General features: G+C 45.3%; 1 long non-coding RNA gene across 1 annotated transcript in view; it reads left to right on the plus strand.

Moving 5' to 3' along the window:
• The window catches only part of LOC120402192, a 53,928-nt gene extending 34,018 nt beyond the window's left edge, over positions 1-19,910 (plus strand). Inside the window, exon 2 of the long non-coding RNA XR_005597052.1 lies at positions 19,468-19,910. This is a non-coding gene — a long non-coding RNA (uncharacterized LOC120402192). The remainder of the gene's footprint in view (positions 1-19,467) is intronic.
• The last annotated feature ends 543 nt before the right edge of the window (positions 19,911-20,453 follow it).

Genomic DNA, 20,453 nt, shown 5'->3' on the forward strand with positions numbered 1-20,453 from the left:
CCCATTGGTAACTGCCCTATCTGTGGGCTGCCAGGATGTGCTTCTGCCCAGATCGGGGGACCCTTACGATGACTTTGATATGATTGCTTGGAAATATATACATGTGCCCTTGAATGGAGGTGCCTTGTAGTCATTTATTACCTTAAGTTATCCTTCAGCAAAAAGTATGGCATTGACCTTATGTAATTACACAAAACAATCTATAGCAAAGTGCCTTTTTTCCTTATGTCAGAAAATGTTTTGTTCCCCAATGTCAGAAAATTATGCCACCCTAACAGTAAAAGTAATCCAGGTAAAGTTCACTCAAGTGCTTGAAGTGTGTGTGTGGGGGGGAGAGGGCTGGGGAAGAGGGCATAAGGGGTTACAGACCCAGCCAAAAAAACCCCATCAAGCCAGGTAGCTGACAGGCTCACTGTAAGCATGGTCTTATTAAAGCTGCTGCTCCCAGATTTTGATAGCCCCCCACCCCCAGCACACACTTTTTTCAGACCTCTTAAAACACTGTTCTGATAGACCCGGCACATTTACTTTTGCCATGCAGGCAGATAACCTGCAAGAGATTAAAAAACCACCCGGATAAGAATCCTTCTTCACAGTGATAAAAGGGAAATAAAATACAATTAGAGGAAATGAGGTGAAAGCTGGAGACTGTACCAAGAAATCAAGGACTTCACTTAAAATAAATAAGCAAAAGGAGAAAGTTGCAAATGTAGCCTAAAAGATGGTCTCATTAATCTCTCCTGTCATTAATGCACACAATGTACCCCCTGTCAGTCCTGAACAATTTCTGCCCTATAGAAAGTTTATATTTTACAGTTTTGAGTACCCATCTGCAGCATGGGGGAAAAAAAGTGACACCTTATTAAATTACTTCTCAAACAATGTTAGCTCTGGGTTTGGTAATAGTATCAGAGGTAGCAAAAACCAGTCCTGTTTGTTTGTTTGTTTATTTTTGGACCCCAAACATGAATTTGGCCTAAAGCTGGGAGAACTGTCATGGGGAAAACCCTTCAACCTTCTGTTGTGTTGGTGTGTGTTTTTTTAAATGCTAATTAAGGCTCTGATTTAGCAAAGCATTTAAGCACATGGGGATTGGGATGCTTCGCTGAATCAGGCAGCTGAACACTCACATTTTGGGAAAGTTATGATTCAGATGCATCTTGGCTTGTTTCTGCTATCTATATTTAATGAAAGCTGGGATGCGGTGACAGATAAGGGGAGGTATGTAGCAGCGGTCTGTAAACATAGGGGTATGAGTAGCTTAAGGTGGAGGATTTTGTATGCTGTGGATTGGAGATCTTTTTTGCTATTGGTCCAGACTATACAATGCTCACAGCTCTAGATAGGTGCTGTAGACTGGTATAACTAACCAGTGCTTGTGGCTAACAAGATACAGGAAAGACTAGTGAAGTGGATGTTCAGGCTACATTAGTTTCAATAGGATTTGTGGTTGCTTGTACTTCTGAAAATTAAGCCATGCGAGGCTGGATGGAAGGGGTTCATGGGAGGATCTTGCTTGTGGAAGAGCCTACTACATAATGCACAGTGACTTCATCTATGGCAAAAACACAGCCTGTCGGGGGCAAGGGGAACAGTGGCATGCACTGGGTGCCCACCTCCCAAGTGAGTGCCCTAACCACCAGGTTATAGAGTCAGTCATGTGCTCAATTTCCTCTGTTTGAGCTGTTTCCCTTTCTATAAATAATTAAATATTCATTGGGCCAGAGCAGGCGTGGATTAACCAATGTGCACTTTGTACACTTGCACTCTGTCCTCTTCCCAGGGGTGCCCTGACCACCTGAAAAACCACCAAACCGAGTGGAGCTTCAGCCCTGTTAGCCAGGTCACAACACTACTTGTTCAGATTGGGCCTGGCCGCCTCTCCGTCATGACCAAACCTGAGCAGTGCGGGGCTGTGTGAATGTGGGATAGGTGATGGGAACAAGCAGAGCTGGGAGGCTGGAATCAGGAGGAGGAACCCTAGCCTAGGACAGTGGCAGAATGCTGAGAAGGGGGTGAGGCAGGTGCTGGTGAGTGGACAGGAAGGTCTTGGGGGGCGGTGGGTCAGATGTTGGGGGGTGAGTTGTGAGTGAGCTATGGGTGAATGAGGAATTCTGGAGGGCTACGGGATGAGGAGCTGAAGCCAGTGAGGGATGTTGGGGGTTGGAGCTGGTAGGGCAGGATATATGTTATGGCTGCTAGGATGTGTGGGGGCCTCAGGTTAAGTGTGGGCTGATGAAGGGTTTTGGGGGGGTCTGTGTGTGTAAGGTATATTTGGAGGCCTGTGTGTGGTGTGGAGTGGGCTATGTATGGGGAAGGTGGTGGTGGTGAAATTTCCATAGTGCACAGGGCCCCAAAATTCTTTAATCTGAGTGAGAGAGATGGACTCTATAGCTCAGTGGTTAGGGCCCTCACCTGGGATATGGGAGCCTCAGGTCTGAACCAGAGCGGGAGGTAGAATATGAGTCTCTCACATCCCACCTGAGTGCCCTAACCACTGAGTTATTGCCTGTTCTAGGAGGAGGAGGAGGATCTCTTTTTTTTTTGAAAAAATCAAAAAGTCTTAGTTTTATTTATCCCATTGAATGAAAAAAAAAAAAACCCAAACCTCAACATTTGTCCACAAAAAAAAAAATTTTTCCAGCCCCCAAAATAAGTTAAATTCATATTTCTCTCACTTAGAATGAATGACAACTGGCCCTTTTTCTTCTTTTGAAGAGGTGAGAGGTCTCTTGGTCTCGTCCATATTGCCAGATAATAGAATAATAAGTGGTGGTGTGGTGGTGTGCAGCTGCCACACCCTCGAGAGAGAGATTGGCAGGCCAGGCGCGGCGGCCGCGCGTTGCAGCTGTGGGAGAGCCAATGAGGGCTGAGCAAGTGGTTGCCAATCAGGGCCAGGCTCAGCCCTATATAAAGGCTGCCTAGGAGAGACACAAGCAGTCTCTCCCAGACTTCCAGCAGGGAAGGTCTCTCTCCTGAGCTAGGAGGTAAGCACCTGGGATAGAGGCTGCCAGGCTGCAGGCCCTGATAGAAGGTCCTAAAGGGTGCAAGGGTCAGAGGGGAAGTGACCCAGGGAGAGTGGGCAGCAAGTGAGGGGAGAGAAGGAGGGCGGGGAGGCTGCCGTTAGAGGATCCCTTGGTTGGGACCCAGAGTAGCAGGCAGGCAGGCCTGGGTCCTCCCCCTCTCCCCCTTATATTGCAAGTGGCTGTGGGAAGTGGCCATATTGGACTGAGGGAAGGCCCGGAAGGAAGGGGGGGGATTTTTTGGGGCAGCAGGTTTTCTGCCAGAAGGGGGTGCGAATGGACTAGAGGGCACTGCCAGAGAGTAGTGTCCTGAAGGGGATGCCATGAGCAGAGGGGAGCAATACGGCTCCAGGTGCCAACAGAGGGTGAGAGATGGCTGAGACACCACCAGGAGAGGGCGCTCCCCATGGACTGAGCTAATTCCAGGAGTGACCAGCGGGAGGTGCCACAGAAGTAAGTCCTGCACCGTCACAGAAAGGTGGTTACTGCACATGAGACTTCCCCAATTATGAGTTATGATCCATTAGGAGGTCCCAAGAGGATATGGCTCAGCCAAATGTCACCATGTTTGCTTCTAAATCTACACATGCTTGGGGTTCAATTCTGATTCCAGACCTGGCTTTGCACAGCACCAAAGAGCAGAATGCCACATGCTTTTGAGTGGTTAGCAGGAACACTGGCTCAAAGTTACATCTGGACTTTAATAACACTCCAGTCCTCCAACAGGCACCATAGGACATCCATGCATGTCTACAGTACATGTATTTGAACATCCCCAGGAGAGATCAAAATGTTCAAGGTTTCAGTGCCGCTTATCAATTATTTGTGTGTGCCTATATGAAACAAAAGGAGCAGTGAGATCTGGAAGAGGGAGCAAGAGGATTGACAATTAGAAAGTCCTGAGTCTAAATCCAGACTTTGCCATTGGATCATTACAGGTCCCGGGTAAGTCTCCCCCTATCTCTCTGTTTTCATGTCTATAAAATGAGGATTTTAATATTTCCTTACCTTCCTCACAAGAGTGTTATAGGATTAATTAGTCTGTATTAGTACAAGTCTGGAAATATGTAAAGTGCTAAATAGTATTATTTAAACTAGAATTATTTTGTCTATTGCAGTTCCCCCCAGGGGCCCCAGTCATGGTCCAGAACCCCATTGTGCTAGGTGCTGTACTAATATGGAACAACAGTATGGTTTCCACCCCCAAAAAGCTTCAAATGAAGTATAAGATGAGAGACAGGAAGTGGGTACAGGTGGAACACACTTAGCGTATATGAGACACATTTCATGAGCGCTACATATTTCATATAGCATCTGAAATAAACACATGAACCTTCTCAGATATATAGCAGAGCGAGCTGTCAGCCTTCAGTTGATTTTACACCTCTTTCAGCTAATCAGACTCAAAATTCAGCACATGATGTGGATCTCTTCCTTAAGCGTGTCCTTAAACCAATAGCTTCCCTCATGTACATGTAAATATTTTTTCCACGTGTGACAAATCTAAGAAAGGCAGTAGCCTGGGTTTAACATGATAAAGCAGAACCTGTTAGAAACAAGGCTTCATTTTCTTATTATGACATGTCCCAGTAGTTCAGAATTGTTCAGAGCTGTGTTACCTACTAAATGTTAGAAGAAAAGACTGTGTGGAAGGTCACTAAATTCTCTGGGAACTGGAAAAAATTCTGTCTTTTGAAAGCAGAGATGGGTTTTGAGCTGTGAAATTCACCCCCAGACTGGAGTTTCCCCAGGGATCAAGAGAGGTTCAAATGTTTCAGCTCATTATGTACATGGCCTGAGTTTTTGTCACTGGATCCAACCTCCTCAGCCCATCTGTAGAAGAGAGGCACTTGGTAAGTTAGGAAGACTACAGCAGCAATGAGAGAGGTTTCTGGCAACAGGCCCAGCCTCCCAATCCCACAAACCTCCGGAACAGGCACCGGAGCCACTTCCCCCATGGTAATGAAATACACAAGATGACCAAGTAGCCCCCAATCTCAGCAGTGCATTCAGGGCTTCTGATGGAAAACAAATCAGCCAAGAGGGCATGTGCAGTGTTGCACAGGATGTTTTGGGGTGGGAGCTGTCTTGACCTTCATCTCTGCAGATGAGGGGGCAAGGAATAGAAGGGAGAAGTTTATCTGCTGCTGCTACCAGTCTTCTACTTTCCCCCTGACATTTACTCCATTTCAGAGCTGGAGATTTCCCTAGAGGCTTGCATTATCAAAGTTGTGAGTAACATCTTGTCTGCCCTCAGGCTTCTCTTTCAGACACATCCACTTCAGACTTTCTACTCTGTCTTCTAGTGAGCCAAATCAGGGCCGGCTCCAGGCACCAGCGTAGCAAGCAGGTGCTTGGGGCGGCCACCCCGGGGAGGGGTGGCACGTCCAGCTATTCGGTGGCAATTCAGTGGCGGGTCCCTCACTCCCGGTCGGAGCAAAGGACCTCCCACTGAATTGCCGCAAATCGCAATCGCGGCTCTTTTTTTGGTCTGCTTGGGGTGGCAAAACCCCTGGAGCCGGCCCTGAGCCAAATCATGCAAGCTACAAGGTAAATGGCTTAAAACCTACTCCTCTAACTGAGGGACAGAAGGATATTCCGGCGTAGCAATTGCTTTCTTTAGGATACTGTGCGCCGATCACAGGAAGGAATCTTGTTACCTGATTCTAGGCTTATACCAAAATGTGTTGGAGGTCACCCATCAGAGCAGATTAAAGGGAGGGATGGACGGCAGCCACAAAATGTGAGGGTAATCAGAGCTGTGATTTTGGCCATTCTCCAATAGGTTCCCAAGCCCAAAATAAGACACTAATGCAATGCACTTGCTGTTGCCCTGTACCTGTACCAGCAGGGACAGCCCTATAAGTATGATGAGGTACTAACTATATTTCAGCAGGATTTATTTTCAGAAGTCCATTTTAATGAAAGTTGGTGCACTACATTTATCTATGATTGGCTATGACCGCCTTTCCTATTTTTCAATCTGTTGCTGCCTAGAGACAAAGTATTTAATTGGTCTCAAGTTACTTTCCAATGTTCCTATAGATGCAGTGATGCCTATTAGAAACACTTCTCGTTGCTAACAGATTGTCAGCTGTGGCCACGTAGGGAGCTGGGGGAGTGACAGAAGGAAAGAATGAGGGAAGAGAGAATGAGAATGCTCAGGTTTCTGACAAGTCCTTTTGTTGTTAAATGCTGGAAAGCTGATCTGTCTCTACTAAAGGCTGTGTCTCAAGTGTTTCTTCACCCAGTAAGAAGAACCAGACTCATTTTGCAGTTCTCATATATACGAAGCTTGTCTTTGTACCCCCCACAGCTAATTTGTTAGAATTACTTAGTTCAAAAATAATTGTAATCAATGAAATGATGTGTAGAATAATGGGTTGATTTATTTCCTACCTTCCTCTTCTCTTGCCTATTCTATCCTCCCCTGCATCCTGTCTTGTACTCAACTTAAATTCCCAGGGCAATAGTTGCTATATTAGGTATCTAAATTAGGGTGACCATACCTCCCATTTTGGCCAGGACAGCCCTCATTTTAAGCCCTGTCCCGGACATCCCAACTTTTTTGGCAAAATTGGGCATTTGTTCCGTTTGCTCTTGCCAACTAATCAGTTCAGAGGGGAGGTGAACAAGAGGGACTAAGTGAAAGGTCTGTACGAGTAATATACGCACGAGAGAAATTCAGTGCTTCTTTTTATCCTTCTCATAAAACCAGACCACAGGGGTGTTCAATGAAAATGGAAGACGGCAAATTTAAAAATGATAAAGGGGGATACATTTTAACCCATTGCCACAAAAATACTGCTGAGGCCAGGAACTTAGTAGGCTTCAGAAAAATTAAACATTTATGTGGATGAGAAAATCCACTGTTACTTTAGACAGGATAGCAACATTTATGTAAGGTAGATCTATGTGTCTACGTTTCCCCTCGTGCTTCATGGCATAAATTGACCACTAATGGGAGAGACTTAGAAACTTCCCTCATGAGTATTCCGGACTGGTCATCCCTATTCCAGACTGCTCTTCTACAGGGCATCTTGAGCTTTTTTTTCTGAAGATTTCGGTTCTGGCCATTCTCAATGACAAGGTACTGGACCACTCATCTGACTGAGTGGGGCAATTCCCATATGCCTCTGCATACACATGGCACTACACAGACATCAGACAATTATTTTTCAGTTTTGTCTTCTCTGCTTGTGATAGTTTATTAAAATATCCCTGCACTGTGTTATGTTGTACAGGGCTTCACTGAAGAATGCCATATGGATTCAAAAGCACATTCGTTTTCTTGCAATGAGTCTTGCAAAGTTCCAATCGTGTTTAAAAATTTCTGCTGAGTTTTGCCTGTCTAAAGGCTTCTTTAGGAGGTTCAGCCTAAACCTTACATAGATGACATCCCTGCTATGGCTCGAAACCAAACATGTTTACCACCTAGCATCATTGCAACATACTTTGTGCCCTTACTTAACATGCAGTTTTGCAATTACCCAAGGCCTGGGTCAACTTGACAGCTACTGAGAGGCAACATCCAGCTCTTAAAAGGGCTACATGATTTTAAAAAAGGAAAGTAACACAGCATTGAATTTCACTATGGACCACTGGGTTTTCATTGATCTCTTGGACTTTCCAATGCATTTTCCTACACTTGACACTTCACATGCTTGCCTGGGGTACTGGTTCTGAATTAGGCAAAATATTTTATTAAAGCTGGTCATTTTTTTTGTTTGTTAAAAATGTTTTTGATGGGGAGGGGGAAAAGCCTTTCTCTGAAAATTGTTGATGAGTGCCCCCCAACCCTTTCAATTTTGTTCACCCTCTTCCCCCCATTTTTTTATGGTGGGGGGGGAAGGGAAGATAGAAAAAGGGGAAGAAATAAACACCCCCAAACGGTTTATTTTTTAAAAATGTTTCTTTTGTTTCATCAAGAGACTAAAATGCCCATAACATATTGCGAATTATGAAATTATTTTTGCAGAAAATATAGTGTTTTCCAACCAGAGCTAGTTTTTACTTAGCTGAGCGGGGGTAGGGGGAACATGGAGCATTGTTTTAGTTTCATCCCAGAAAACAAAGTCTTGATCCATAACGGTTACTATGGTTCCAGATGTTGTCCCTCCTACATAGGAACAACTGGCAGGTCACTTTCTGCCCTGAGAAGCCTCTGCCAGTACAAAGAGACCCAACCTGTTGGGATGTAGAACTGGTCAGACAATGCTTGTTAAGGTCCCATCTTTATTTAGCATGTGCATAATCATCTAGCCAAACGATGTCATCTTCGGTGGTGTGATGCAGGTCCCATAAATGGCAACATCTGTGTGGTTGCAATGACTTCTATCATCCAGGATACAAAAATAATCTTTAAAAGTGTAGCCTTTGTGTGTGCACTGTGTTTTATTTATAAAGCTTTTAGAGCTGGCAGCTTGTCTTCTATTTTCTGTTGCGGGTAGCAGAAAGCGGGAGGAGGAAATCTCAATGACAAGATATAGGAAAATTGCAAACTGAATGTAGCAGAAGTGTAAAAAGGAAAATAAGAGGCTTTGGGCATGTTTGTGGAAATACTAATGCTTCCAAAAAGATGATCGACTGGATGTATCAATTTGTATAATTATAGATGCCACTATGCTGAGTAAAAAGCAATATGGCACATTTTGAACAGCATGGGGCCTGTGCGTGTCAGTCAATACATACAATTAAACAAGAAGAAAAATTGCTTGCCTGAAGTGTGAAAATTTGCAGTATTGCACTAATGGATTTAGCCTGCATTTGCACAAAGGGAGAATTCTTTTGGACCCTATGGAAGGGCCATGCCATGCCATGCCCAGTAAGGTACTGGAGATTAGTTAATATTTGTAAAGCACTTGGAAGAGCAAAAGTGGTACAGTATGTATCATTATTTGATACTTAAGGCCACATTCTGTCACCCTTATACTGGATAGTCCCTATGGGTTTGCTCATGGGCACTGGAATTGTTGGATACTTACCCCTGCCATGGAACAGGCATATAACTTCTTGCAACTCTGTCATTTGGCTTGAGGTCAGGAAACGCAAAGATCAGTCTCTTAACTGTGTGTCACCTTGATTGCAACAGGCGTCATTTCAGTGAGCTGGTTTTTTATCTTGTGGAAAGTGCCCACTATTAAGGTGATCTAAGCTTGAGTGACTGGAGAGCACCAAGAATACCATGCTGCATCTTGGTACATACTTCTAGCCAGGCAGGATGTAGTCTCAAGAAACTGTAATTTGGTACTAAAGGTGCTTTACCTGTGAGCCGGACTGTAGAACTCCATCAGTCTCAGCTGGACTTCATTCTGCCCTTTATCCAAAAACCCCTGTGTTTCCAATGGCTGGCACGTAACTGTATTAAAATTTAGGCATCCCAGCTGGCACATACTCATTAATAACTAATTACGTGTGCTTATATTACAAGAACGCAGACTAGTACACATTTATAGAGTCAAATGCTGCACTTACTGTGAATATTTTATTGCAGCCAACAAAAGCTGCTGAGTAACTATTTGGGAATAGCTATATTGAGCGTAGTTGCTGCGGATGGGAACATGGTTGAGGGAATAATGCTATGATTCTGCAGCAGTGTGTCTCTCTTATGAAGTATTTGCTGTTTCTGATCCTTGTTATCCAAGTGCTCAGCATTTTCTTCTCTCCTGTCTAGCTCTAGCTCACATATAAGTAGTATGTCATCTAACAGCTGTGGCAAGGTCCAAGGGAAAATAATGTAACAAATCTGTGGCCTCAGTTCGACTTGCAGAACTTCAGAGGCAGAACTCAGATTTGCCTGCTTCAGAAGCTTAGTCCCCCTATCACTTGAGCTAGTGAAGAATCTCCATTACCTGTCAGCAGTGTAGACCCTATGACACACAGTTGAGTGATTCTTTTTAATTCAGTAGAGGGCAGTAGAACTCATACATATACTAGCCAGTTCATTACAGTATGAAGGCTAACATGGTGGCTAGGTCAGTAGTACGCCATGCAACTCTACAGGAGACTGGAAATCAGGAGAGGCTGTATAATGTCTTGTGATGTTGAGTAATGCTCTCGGCAGCCAGGTTGGCTGGTCAAAAGATACAATACATAGACACTGCTGCAGGTTTGAGGCTCTAGAGCAGCTGTTCAGTTTTGTGTCCATGGCAGGGAAAGGGGTCAGGGATTCTGTTCCTTGCAGAACCTTCCAAACTAGTTTACTCACAGTTGGTGCAGTATAGAGGGTTAGGACCATTAGAGAGCAGCATATGCCAGACCAGTGGTTCAATTCTATCCCTATGTACCAAAAGCGCTTTCTAGATTGCAAGCTCTTTGGGGCACTGTGTTCCTGTGTACATGTTTGGACAGTGCCCTGCAGCACATTGTGAGAACACACCTATAAATAACTAACACATCCATCTATTTAGGTCTTTTATATGGGTCCATACAGGGGCGGCTCTAGGCACCAGCGGCAACACACCCGGGGGCGGCCTGGGAGGGGGAGCATTTGGCGGCCCGTGGAGCCGCCCCCCGGCATGCCTGCAGCAGGTCCACCGGGAGGGACAAGCGGACCGCGCCCATGCGCATGCGCGGCGGGTCCCGCGCCTCCCCCTCTCCCCCGTTCGAGCCCGCAGGCATGACTGCGGCCGGTCCGCCCCCCCCCGGCTCCCTGCCCGCCGGCATAGCGCGGCGGAGCGGAGCGCCACCCCGCCTGCCCGCCCCCCCGGATGAGGCGGGGGCGCGGGACGGACCCGGCGCGGGGGAGGAGGCGCTGCTCGGCGCACGCCTCTTTGCTGAGCAACCAGAGCCTGGGTCCATCAGTAGAGTATCTAAGCACACCTAGTCCAGTCTCCTGCCCTGATACTTCAGGAAAAGGTATAAAGCTGTGTGAGCACCAGACCAATTACAAAGTGGATTTGCCCTCCTGATCCCCACAGGTGGTCAGAGTATACTTGGAAGTGCTAACAGTTGTTTTAGTGTTACTGTCTTTCTTGTGTCATCATCTATATTGTTTACACATGTAGTGATCCAGAAGCCTCTTAAATGTCATTAAACAAATTGCTGAGATTACTTCTGGGGTTCCACAGATTAGAGGTTGTGTAAAGAAACACCCCCTTTTCTCAGTTCTATAATTGCTACCAATTGATTTCAATGATAGTGGGAGACTGGATGAGCTAGACTCAACCATTCCAGGTTACCTAAACCTTTCACTTGCTGCAGCACCTTTCTCTGGCCGCCTCTCTCTTTCTAATGTAAAAATAGTCCAGCTTTCTTCAGTCTGTCCACACGAGCCAGCTCTGTGATTTGCTGTATTTAACATTCTAGGGCAGGGATAGGTAACCTATGGCACGCGTGCTGAAGGCAGCATGCGAGCTGATTTTCAGTGGCACTCACACTTCCCGGGTCCTGGCCACCGGTCCAGGGGGCTCTGCATTTTAATTTAATTTTAAATGAAGCTTCTTAAACATTTTAAAAACCTTATTTACTTTACATACAACAATAGTTTAGTTATATATTATAGACTTATAGAAAGAGCCCTTCTAAAAATGTTAAAATGTATTACTGGCACGTGAAACCTTAAATTAGAGTGAATAAATGAAGACTCAGCACACCACTTCTGAAAGGTTGCCGACCCCTGTTCTCGGGTTTTGGATAGCATGCCAAATGGTGTCGCCATTTGGTCCATGGCATTTATTAGCTTTACTGGGTTAATGTTTTACTGGAAGTTTTCAGAACACATGCCCTTAAGGCATTAGGAACAATAGGGGAAATTAGCACTGGTGTAGCTACATTGCAAGAGTTACACTGATTCCAAATCCCTAATGTAGATGCGCTGCACTAAAGTGAGGTTTAAAGCTGTGTGAGTTCATCTGTAAACTGTGGTGGTGTGAGTCCTAGCAGCGTAAAGTTGCATTTACACCCAGGTACTAATACCAGTGCATGTTTCTCTAATGTAGATGGAGCTTTTAGTTTTAAAGGTCAAAACTGAAGCCTCTGGTGTGCAAAACACAGGTGCTATAGTTGTTAGAAAGTTTCTTGTAAAAGAACGAGGAAAACATAAGAATTAACACAGTTGCAGATGGCTTTGCTGGACTGGATTCAGTAAAACTATAAATCTATGATCCCTCTCTGATCACTGCCAAATAATTGTGTAGCATGGAGCCACGCTGTTTTGAAATCCAGCAAGGGTGCAGATCAGACTCTTCACCAGTCTGCTCAATATTTTCTTATCTCCATTCCCTATAGGCAGAACTTATAAATACTTGAATAAGGCTTATTTTGGGGATGTAGGTCGTCAAATATCTAAGTTGTTTGTACTGCACTGGCATAGTGCATCTGATAATGTCTCACACTAGTGGCTGGCTCAGCAGCTAGAACAGCTTGATTCTGGTTCCCCATTAAGGGGATTCTCCTTTGGCTCATGTGGTTTTGGTGGTCCCCAGTTCATTTCTGCCCCAATGATGTGGTATTTGCCCCTACTGAACATAGCCACTGTCATGTTATATTTTTTCTTTTTGATTCTGCAGCCTACTCCAGATAACATGAGAAGGGCTGTAACACCATCATGTTCATTCTACCTTAACTATTACTAGGCGTTTACTTAAATTGCAGAGAAATTACATATTTTTTGTGGGTTGGTCACAGCATAAATACCAAATTTCATGGATGTGTAACATGTCCATGAAATTTGCTGTTTATGCCGTGACCAATCCATGAAAAATGTGATTTCTCTGCAGCATTTCTCAGACTGGGGACCCCACCCCAAAAGGGGGTCACAAGCCTATTTGTTAGGTGGTCATGGCATTGCCACCCTTATTTCTGGTGGCAGCAGTGCTGCCTGAAGCTGGGTGACTTGAGAGCGGTGGCTGCTGGCTGGATGCCCAGTTCCGTAGGTGTTATACCAATATAATAAAAACCAGCAGGATCTTATTAAGAGGGATAAGGCAAAGATGCCACATTTATTGTAAATATAATAGTAAAGCAAAAGATAAAAGCAAACAACATTGTTTTACTACTTATTTCTATCACTACTTATTACTTACATACACACACACTCACACAATCATTCATTCAGGTTCTGTATAGATGTTATAGTTACCAGCCTAGACGTTGCTCATGCCAAGTTACTGGCCAGGTATCTTGGTCATGAGGATGGAGCTGAGTCTGTGTCAGATGCATCTGATGCTCCTGGAGGCTGGCAGCAGAACCATAGACTCAAAGTCCTCAGTCTTCAGAATCCAGTTTTATAGGAATTTATTCCTATGTCAGTCCATGAGAGTTGCTTCATTCTGCTGTTGCTAAATCAATTAGCAGGTGGCTGGCTTCATGTTATCAGATGTTTGTTTTTCCTTCCTTTGAGGTGGTGGGGTGGATTCCAGTTTGCCCTCCGGGGGTCATCTGGTTGATCCCACTTGACACCTTCTTTGGCTGACACTGAATCCTTCAGGCTGGTAACTCCCTAACCATTCATTCATTATTTAAACTAGGCACTCATTCACATACATTCTCTATCTTAATCACATCTATTTCACTGTCTCTTTACCTTTTGGGGTGTTACCAATTTATGTGAGACTCCCTGTCTTTTAACAATTAAAAATAAAGTGAGATGAAAACTTACAGAGGGTGGGGGGTCTCTACTTATATACTATAACAGCTACTGTTTTGGCTTACTTAGAGTTAATTAATGTTTAACAAGTTTTATACAAAGTATTTCTTTGACCAGGCTTCACACAGACACAGCTGGTGGTTTGCAGGTTAGAGGCTAAATCTTGGGAATCACATTTACTTTTAATATAAACCTTCAGTTATAAAGTATCAATTAACAATAAATCATTTCCAACAATAAATTATTTTTCATATAAACCATGTCTAATATAAACCTTCTTTAATATCCCTACATAATCATCGCTGCTGCCAGCAGCAGCACAGAAGTAAGGGTGGCAATACCATGCCACCCTTCCTTCTCCGCTGCTGCTGGTAGTGGCACTGCCTTCAGAGCTGGGCACTCAGCCAGTAGCTGCTGCTCTGCCCTCAGAGCTGGGTGGCTGGAGACCAGCTTTCATGGTCCGTGACTTGATTTTCACATCTGCAAATTTGGTAGACCCCTAACAATTGCATTGTCACAGAGGAATCTGTATGTTACATCTACAGGCCCAGCGGTGCGTTAGATCCCTTTTAGTCCCTCTTGAGTACACTCCTCAATGTTGAATGGCTTCCTGCATCTCAGTCTAGGTGGAATCACGTGGGCCAGCTACGCTGTCTGGATCTCTGGGTGGCAGCCTCTGTGTTTCCTCACTGTGTTAATGGCACGAGTCCAGCTTGCTTTTGACATTTGTAAGAGTTTCCCTTTAGGTTCCTATGACAGTATACGTTTGTATAGACACAGAAACAGTATCATCAGAACAAAGCATTATTCATCCCTAAAAGGTACAAGGCCTTTGGACAGCAAAAGGTAAAAATAATAAAAGGTTTACACACACTTGGGTATTAAGCCCAGCCAATGGCGACCCATGGGAGAGGTGAAGGGTCATATGACCCTCCCCAAAACGCTGGGTGGGAGAGGGGGGTGCAAAGCTGGCAGCTGCGGAGATGAAGGGTCAGGGCCAGAGCCAGAAGGGAAGAGGCGGGGCCAGAGCCTCTCCTCTTCCTGCCTGCTCTTCTGGCCACGCTGCCTGGTGCGTTGCACGGTGGCTGCACTCTCCCAGGCAGACTCTGGCCATGCTGCCTGCCTGAGACAGCCCAGGCAGGCAGCGTGTCCAGAGGCTGCCTGGGGAAATGAATTAGTAGCTCCATAAGAGCCTATCCCAGCTCCCCCAAACCTCCCTTTTCTATGGTCTGGGAGGGCTAGGATTCCTTTTGACCTCCGGTTCAGCCTAGTGACCAAATAAATCTTTCTAACCTGGATGGTGCCAGTTGGGAGCATTCCCTAATGCAGGGGTTCTCAACCTTTTTCTCTCTGAGGCCCCCCAACATGCTATAAAAACTCCACGGCTCACCTATGCCACAGCAATTGGTTTTCTGCATATAAAAGCCAGGGCTGGCATTAAGGGGTCGCAAGCAGGACAGTTGCCCAGGCCCTATGCCACAGGGGGCACGACGAAGCTAAATTGCTCAGAGCCCCAGAATTTAGCCCCAGGCAGTCGGACTTGGGCTTTCTGCCGGGGCCCCAGTGAGTCTAACACTGGTCCTGCTTGGCGGACCCCCTGAAACCTGCTCGTGGCCCCCCAAGGGGCCCTGGACCCCTGGGTTGAGAACTACTGGCCACACGTACTGAGGCAGAGTGGCCTCTCTCTGATGCTGACAGGGAGAAACCACTCCTTGCCCCCTGGTGAGCGGAGCCAAGCCAGGCATGCCCGCTGCACCAGAAGCGGAGGGGAAGTATAAGAGGAGGGGCCTCCAGCTCAATAGAGGGAGAGCCAGGGAAGGAGTCAGATGGTGCTGCCTTGCTGCTGGCCCCAGAGCCAGGGACTGAGCTGTATCAATCCCTCCCTCTGGTGGAACTGCTGGTGGGCAAAGACCCTGAGGGCCTGTAAGAGATGTAGCCCTATGAACAGGTAGGGGTAGGAAATAGCCCAGGGAAACCAGACATTAGTTCAGCTGTGTTGCTGAAACTGTGGTCTGCATGTTTCCGCAGGATCCCTGCTGAGCCAGTGGCAGGATTTCCTTTCACTGTTAGGGTCCTGGGCTGGGAGACCTGGTGGAGTAGGGTGGGCCTGGCCCCCCTGCTGCCAACCCACCTTAGGCTGGATGGCCTGTGTTTGTTTGCTGTCTGCCCCAGCCAGGGAGCTGGGCCATAGCCTGCTATTGCTCTGCCCTGCCTGGGGGGTTGAGCCTGACCATGCTTACTGCTTGCTCCAGCCAAAGAGCTGGCTACAAACCGTTATTGCTCTACCCTGCCCAGAAGGCTTGAACCCGACTGGTGGTTGTCGGCTGCAGGCAGGTGGCTGGGCTAAAGTCTGCCAATTGCCCTGTCCTGAGGGGCCAGGGACCAAGACTCTTTACTGACTTACTGTGCTAATCTCCTGTTGATTGGCTCTCCGCCGCTAGGTGGTGTAGCGAGGTGGAGTGGTCTCCCTTGGACGCTGACAGGGAGGAACCCTCCAAACCACTACACCCAATAAACAGCTTTTCTGTTGCTTCCTCCAGGATTCTTGTCTGTGACATTTTCATTTCCTGTGCATTTCTCTCTTAACAGCCTCCTGTGATTTAAGTCCTAGCAGTCAGGCAAGTTAATATAAAACAGATAACCTCAGGGGCATAGGATATTTATAAAAATGCAGATATTTTCCAGTTCTCCACAACATAATTTTTGGGAAAGGTCTTGTAGCAGAGGGCATGATTTTCAGTGAGGAGTGAAATACAGAAGGTTCACAAGTTCACTTTTGATAAGCCCCGCAAAGTTCAGATGCTTATCCAAAGATTATCTGAATTAATCCAACCCTCTTGTTAGTCCTGAAATTGAGTTGAAAGTTTCACAGGAGAAACTTTTCTCATTAAATTTCTGTGGCTCTGACTAGAACTGGTAACAACAATATTTGGCACATTTCATCTTCAAGGAGTTTACAGACATTCATTTTCTGGTAATGTCTCCCCATCTAGAACTAACATGGTCACCTCCAATTCCTCTCTCCAAGACACCTTAACTTTTGAAGATTGTGACCCTAAGCACCCTTGTATTCACACGCTACACATTATTGCAATAATCTTTGTGTAAAATATGTTGTGTGAGGTATCATTTAAAAACTAATCACACTGATCATTAATACTCATGTGCAATGTGTGTATGAAATGCATATGAAAAGTTATGAACATAAACTGAAATTATTAATAAAATCTGTTTACCAGACAAGTCTGGGGATGTTTCTCAAAGACAAAGGATAAGCTGACACCTCTAGCCAAGTGTCATCAAATTGATTAGTAATCAGCTGTCAAATGGCAAGAACAGGGTGCAAGAACAGATTGTCCTGAATTTTATCAAAGAACAGCCTGGAGCCTCTTTCACCAAGAGACTCCACATCTCCTTTGTCACGGTAGGAGTGAACATTATCTAGGGGTGACCCTCAAGAAAATGCATTTCAAAGGCTGACTGAACTATAAGTGAGGGGCAAAACACCCCAATTCATATCTCTTTCTCACCCTCACCTAAGAAGACAAAGGAACCAGCCCTTTGACTTTGGGAGGGATCCTGACCTTAGAATTTGGTCAGCCCCATTGCTGGGAACATGTGGTAAGGATTTTACCTTGAACCAAGTCTAGCTTGTTAAGTTTAAGCTATTAGGAAGTGTTTTATCTTTAGTTCTCATGTAACCCTTTCTGACTTTGATACTTTATATTTGTATTCACTTAAAATCTATCTCTGTCATTAAATAAATTTGTTTTATTTTTAACCTAAACTAATCCAGTGCTGTGTTTAAATTGAATTGTTTGGAAATGCCAGAGAAACGAGCAAACAGTTGAATATTGACCCTTCGTAAGGGCAATGGACATCTAATATCTGAACCATCCAGAAGAGGAATAGTCAGGGCAGAACACATGTTTTGGGGAAATTTGAGACTGGGAGTGTGCTGGGGTCACCCTGCAGGTAATAAACCAGGCTGGTGGAAGCTGGAGTGTGACTGGTGCATTGCAGACAGGCTGCTGGGGTCAGAGCTGCTGGGCCAGTGCTGCAGCTCTACACAGACACTCAGGGCGTGACCTGCATGCTGTTAGGCTGTTTGTGAGCAGCCCAGGTTGGCAGCTACAACAGCAAAACATTGTGAGACACCCAAATTGTGGGGCAGGCAGTGACATAGCCCCTCACTGGTCTGGACTGAACTGCTGAATGTGACACGGACCAAAGGAAAAGAACAAGAAACAATCTGTTTGTTGTTCTCCTTTTCTTTTGGGAATAAGATTAGGGAAACAACAGGCAGACAAGATGAGTTATGAGACTTTCAAATAGAAGCACCTTTCCCCCCTTCCTTCCCTGTTTTTCATTTTGAGTAACATTTTCAAAAGGGCCTAAGCAGGGGCGGCTCTAGCCGTTTCACCACCCCAAGCACGGCGGCACGCCACAGGGGGCGCTCTGCCAGTCGCCGGTCCCGCGGCTCCGGTGGACCTCCTGCAGATGTCCCTGCGGAGGGTCCGCTGGTCCCGCGGATCCAGTGGACCTCCCGCGGGCATGCCTGCGGATGCTCCACCGGAGCCGCGGGACCAGCGGACCCTCCACAGGGACGCCTGTGGGAGGTCCACTGTAGCCGCCTGCCGCCCTCCCGGCGACCGGCAGAGCGCCCCCCGCGGCATGCTGCCCCAAGCATGCGCTTGGCGTGCTGGGGCCTGGAGCTGCCCCTGGGCCTAAGTGACTTAAGATTCTAAGTGCTATTTTCAAAAGTGACTAAGTCACTTAGGAACCCAAGTCTCATTGAAAATCAGTGGAATTTAGGTTCCCAAGGCCCAGATTTTTAAAAGTATTTAGATGCTGCAAGCTATCCATGGCCCATTGACTTTCAGTGAGATTTAGGTTCCTAGGTATCCAAGTCACTTCAGTACTTTTGAAATTTATTTGAGCATAAGCTATTGTGTACAGCTCACTTCTTGGATGATAGAATTTAGGAACACATGGTGAGATATTTATACATACAGAAAAGTCTTTAAAAGTTGTGTAGTATGCATCAACAGGCAATGTCTAATCAATGCTGGATTTGGAGCTATCGTTAGGTGGGGAAACTTCCAGACCTAATTAAGATGGCTCACAGGAGAGAGACAGGAATCACTGCATGGGAGAACAGGGATTCTTTCATTTAGGCCACAGTTAACAGTATCTAGTTTGCACCACCTTCAAGTCTGTCACTGAGTGGTTAGAGGTTGCAGACAGTGCACTTGATCAAGGAGTACTTTGTGGCATCTCCCTATGACATGATTAATGAATACCAACACCTTTGAGATGAACTGAATCACTGACCAGAGATTTAATAAACAGGCCTTGGGACAAGGTGTGTGGTTAAAGAATGTGGACTAGAGGGGTCGTTTCCCAGAAGCTATGTCAGGCACGGGGCTGTGGTCAGAACCACATGCAGGGAAATGCCAACAGAACAAGGCAGAGATGTGATTTGGAGGGTTTGCAGACAGTGAGTGTATATGTATATCACACAGTGTGTATTGGGATATTTATCTACCCAGACAGTATTTGTGTGGCAAACATTGGAGTTTTCCTTTAATTATTCAGGGCCAGATCATCTCAGGTGTGACTCCACTGTGAAGTGAATGAAATTGCAAGAAGGGTGGATTTGACTGGAAGTCTTTTAAAAAGACCTATTTTGGGTAAATATTTGTTTTTAATTAGGATGAGGTACAATAGAAGGCTCTGTAAATAAATGGAAATAATTGACAAAAGCAAAGAGGCAAGTAAAAAAAAGATGAGCGGCAGGGAAATTTAACCAAATGTTTCAAATTTCAGAAAGGTTTCTTTTCTGGTTTGGTGCAGGTTTGGGGCAGTTCGTATTTTGCAGTTTCTGAACTGGTTTGCCCATGACTGAGTGGCTTTCTTCAGATGTGTTCTAGATCAGGCACGTCAGAGCACACGCTGTTGATAACTTCATTTGATCACTGTTAAATTAAAGAAAAACACATTTGAAATGCTGAGAGAAGATGAAAGTTTTTAAGAATCAAAGAACCTGGATTCTGTGCGAGTCACCTTGTTACATCTCTCCAAATGTTTCCATGTCAGCAGAAAAAATAAGAGCAAGGCTTTCTGACCTTGAAAAGAACTGCCAGAGGGGAAGAGCTTTCATGCAATTTTTAATACTCTCCCTGAAGACTTTGTTTGTTTTTTGTTTTTGAATTGCCATAGCATGATGCAGGTTTGAGCTAATGAATGTCACATTCATGTGGGGCAGCTCCAAAAATAAAAGACCTTGATTGACTGAATGCTATTATTGCACTGTATGATGACACTGCATCTCTGGTACTCAAGATCACCTACATTTTTGACTTTCAAGTGTCCTGGTATCTTGTAGTTAGCTTGACAGCAAGATGTGAGAAGGAGGAACTCTGTTTCAGTTTTAAATCAGTCACGTAAGCTTAATAATAAATGGACATTTGTATAAAATGGAATACTAAGTGCTGAATGTTTAATGTATTCCTCTTCCCCTCCCCCCTTTTTTTCAAAATACTGTTTGATAAAGGATATTTCCAGCAGGCGACTGTAATGGTTGGGGGAAATAACTTGCGGCTTCCTGCTCAGGTCTTTAGAAGAACTGAAGGAGAGTTCTAGGCTCTACTTTGAGAGTTCTTAAGCAGTTCGGTGCAGTTGGATGAAGATTCTAGAGGGAATATAACCCACAAAGAATAGAGCTGAACATTTGAAAATCAGGTGTGTGTGAATTCAAAGACTAGGGGTAACACACACCTAAATGACTTAGGTACCTAATTCCCATTGAAAATCAAAGGTACTTAAATGCCTATGTCACA

The sequence above is a fragment of the Mauremys reevesii genome, linkage group 3 (assembly GCF_016161935.1).
Source record: "Mauremys reevesii isolate NIE-2019 linkage group 3, ASM1616193v1, whole genome shotgun sequence".
NCBI classification, from domain to species: domain Eukaryota; kingdom Metazoa; phylum Chordata; order Testudines; family Geoemydidae; genus Mauremys; species Mauremys reevesii.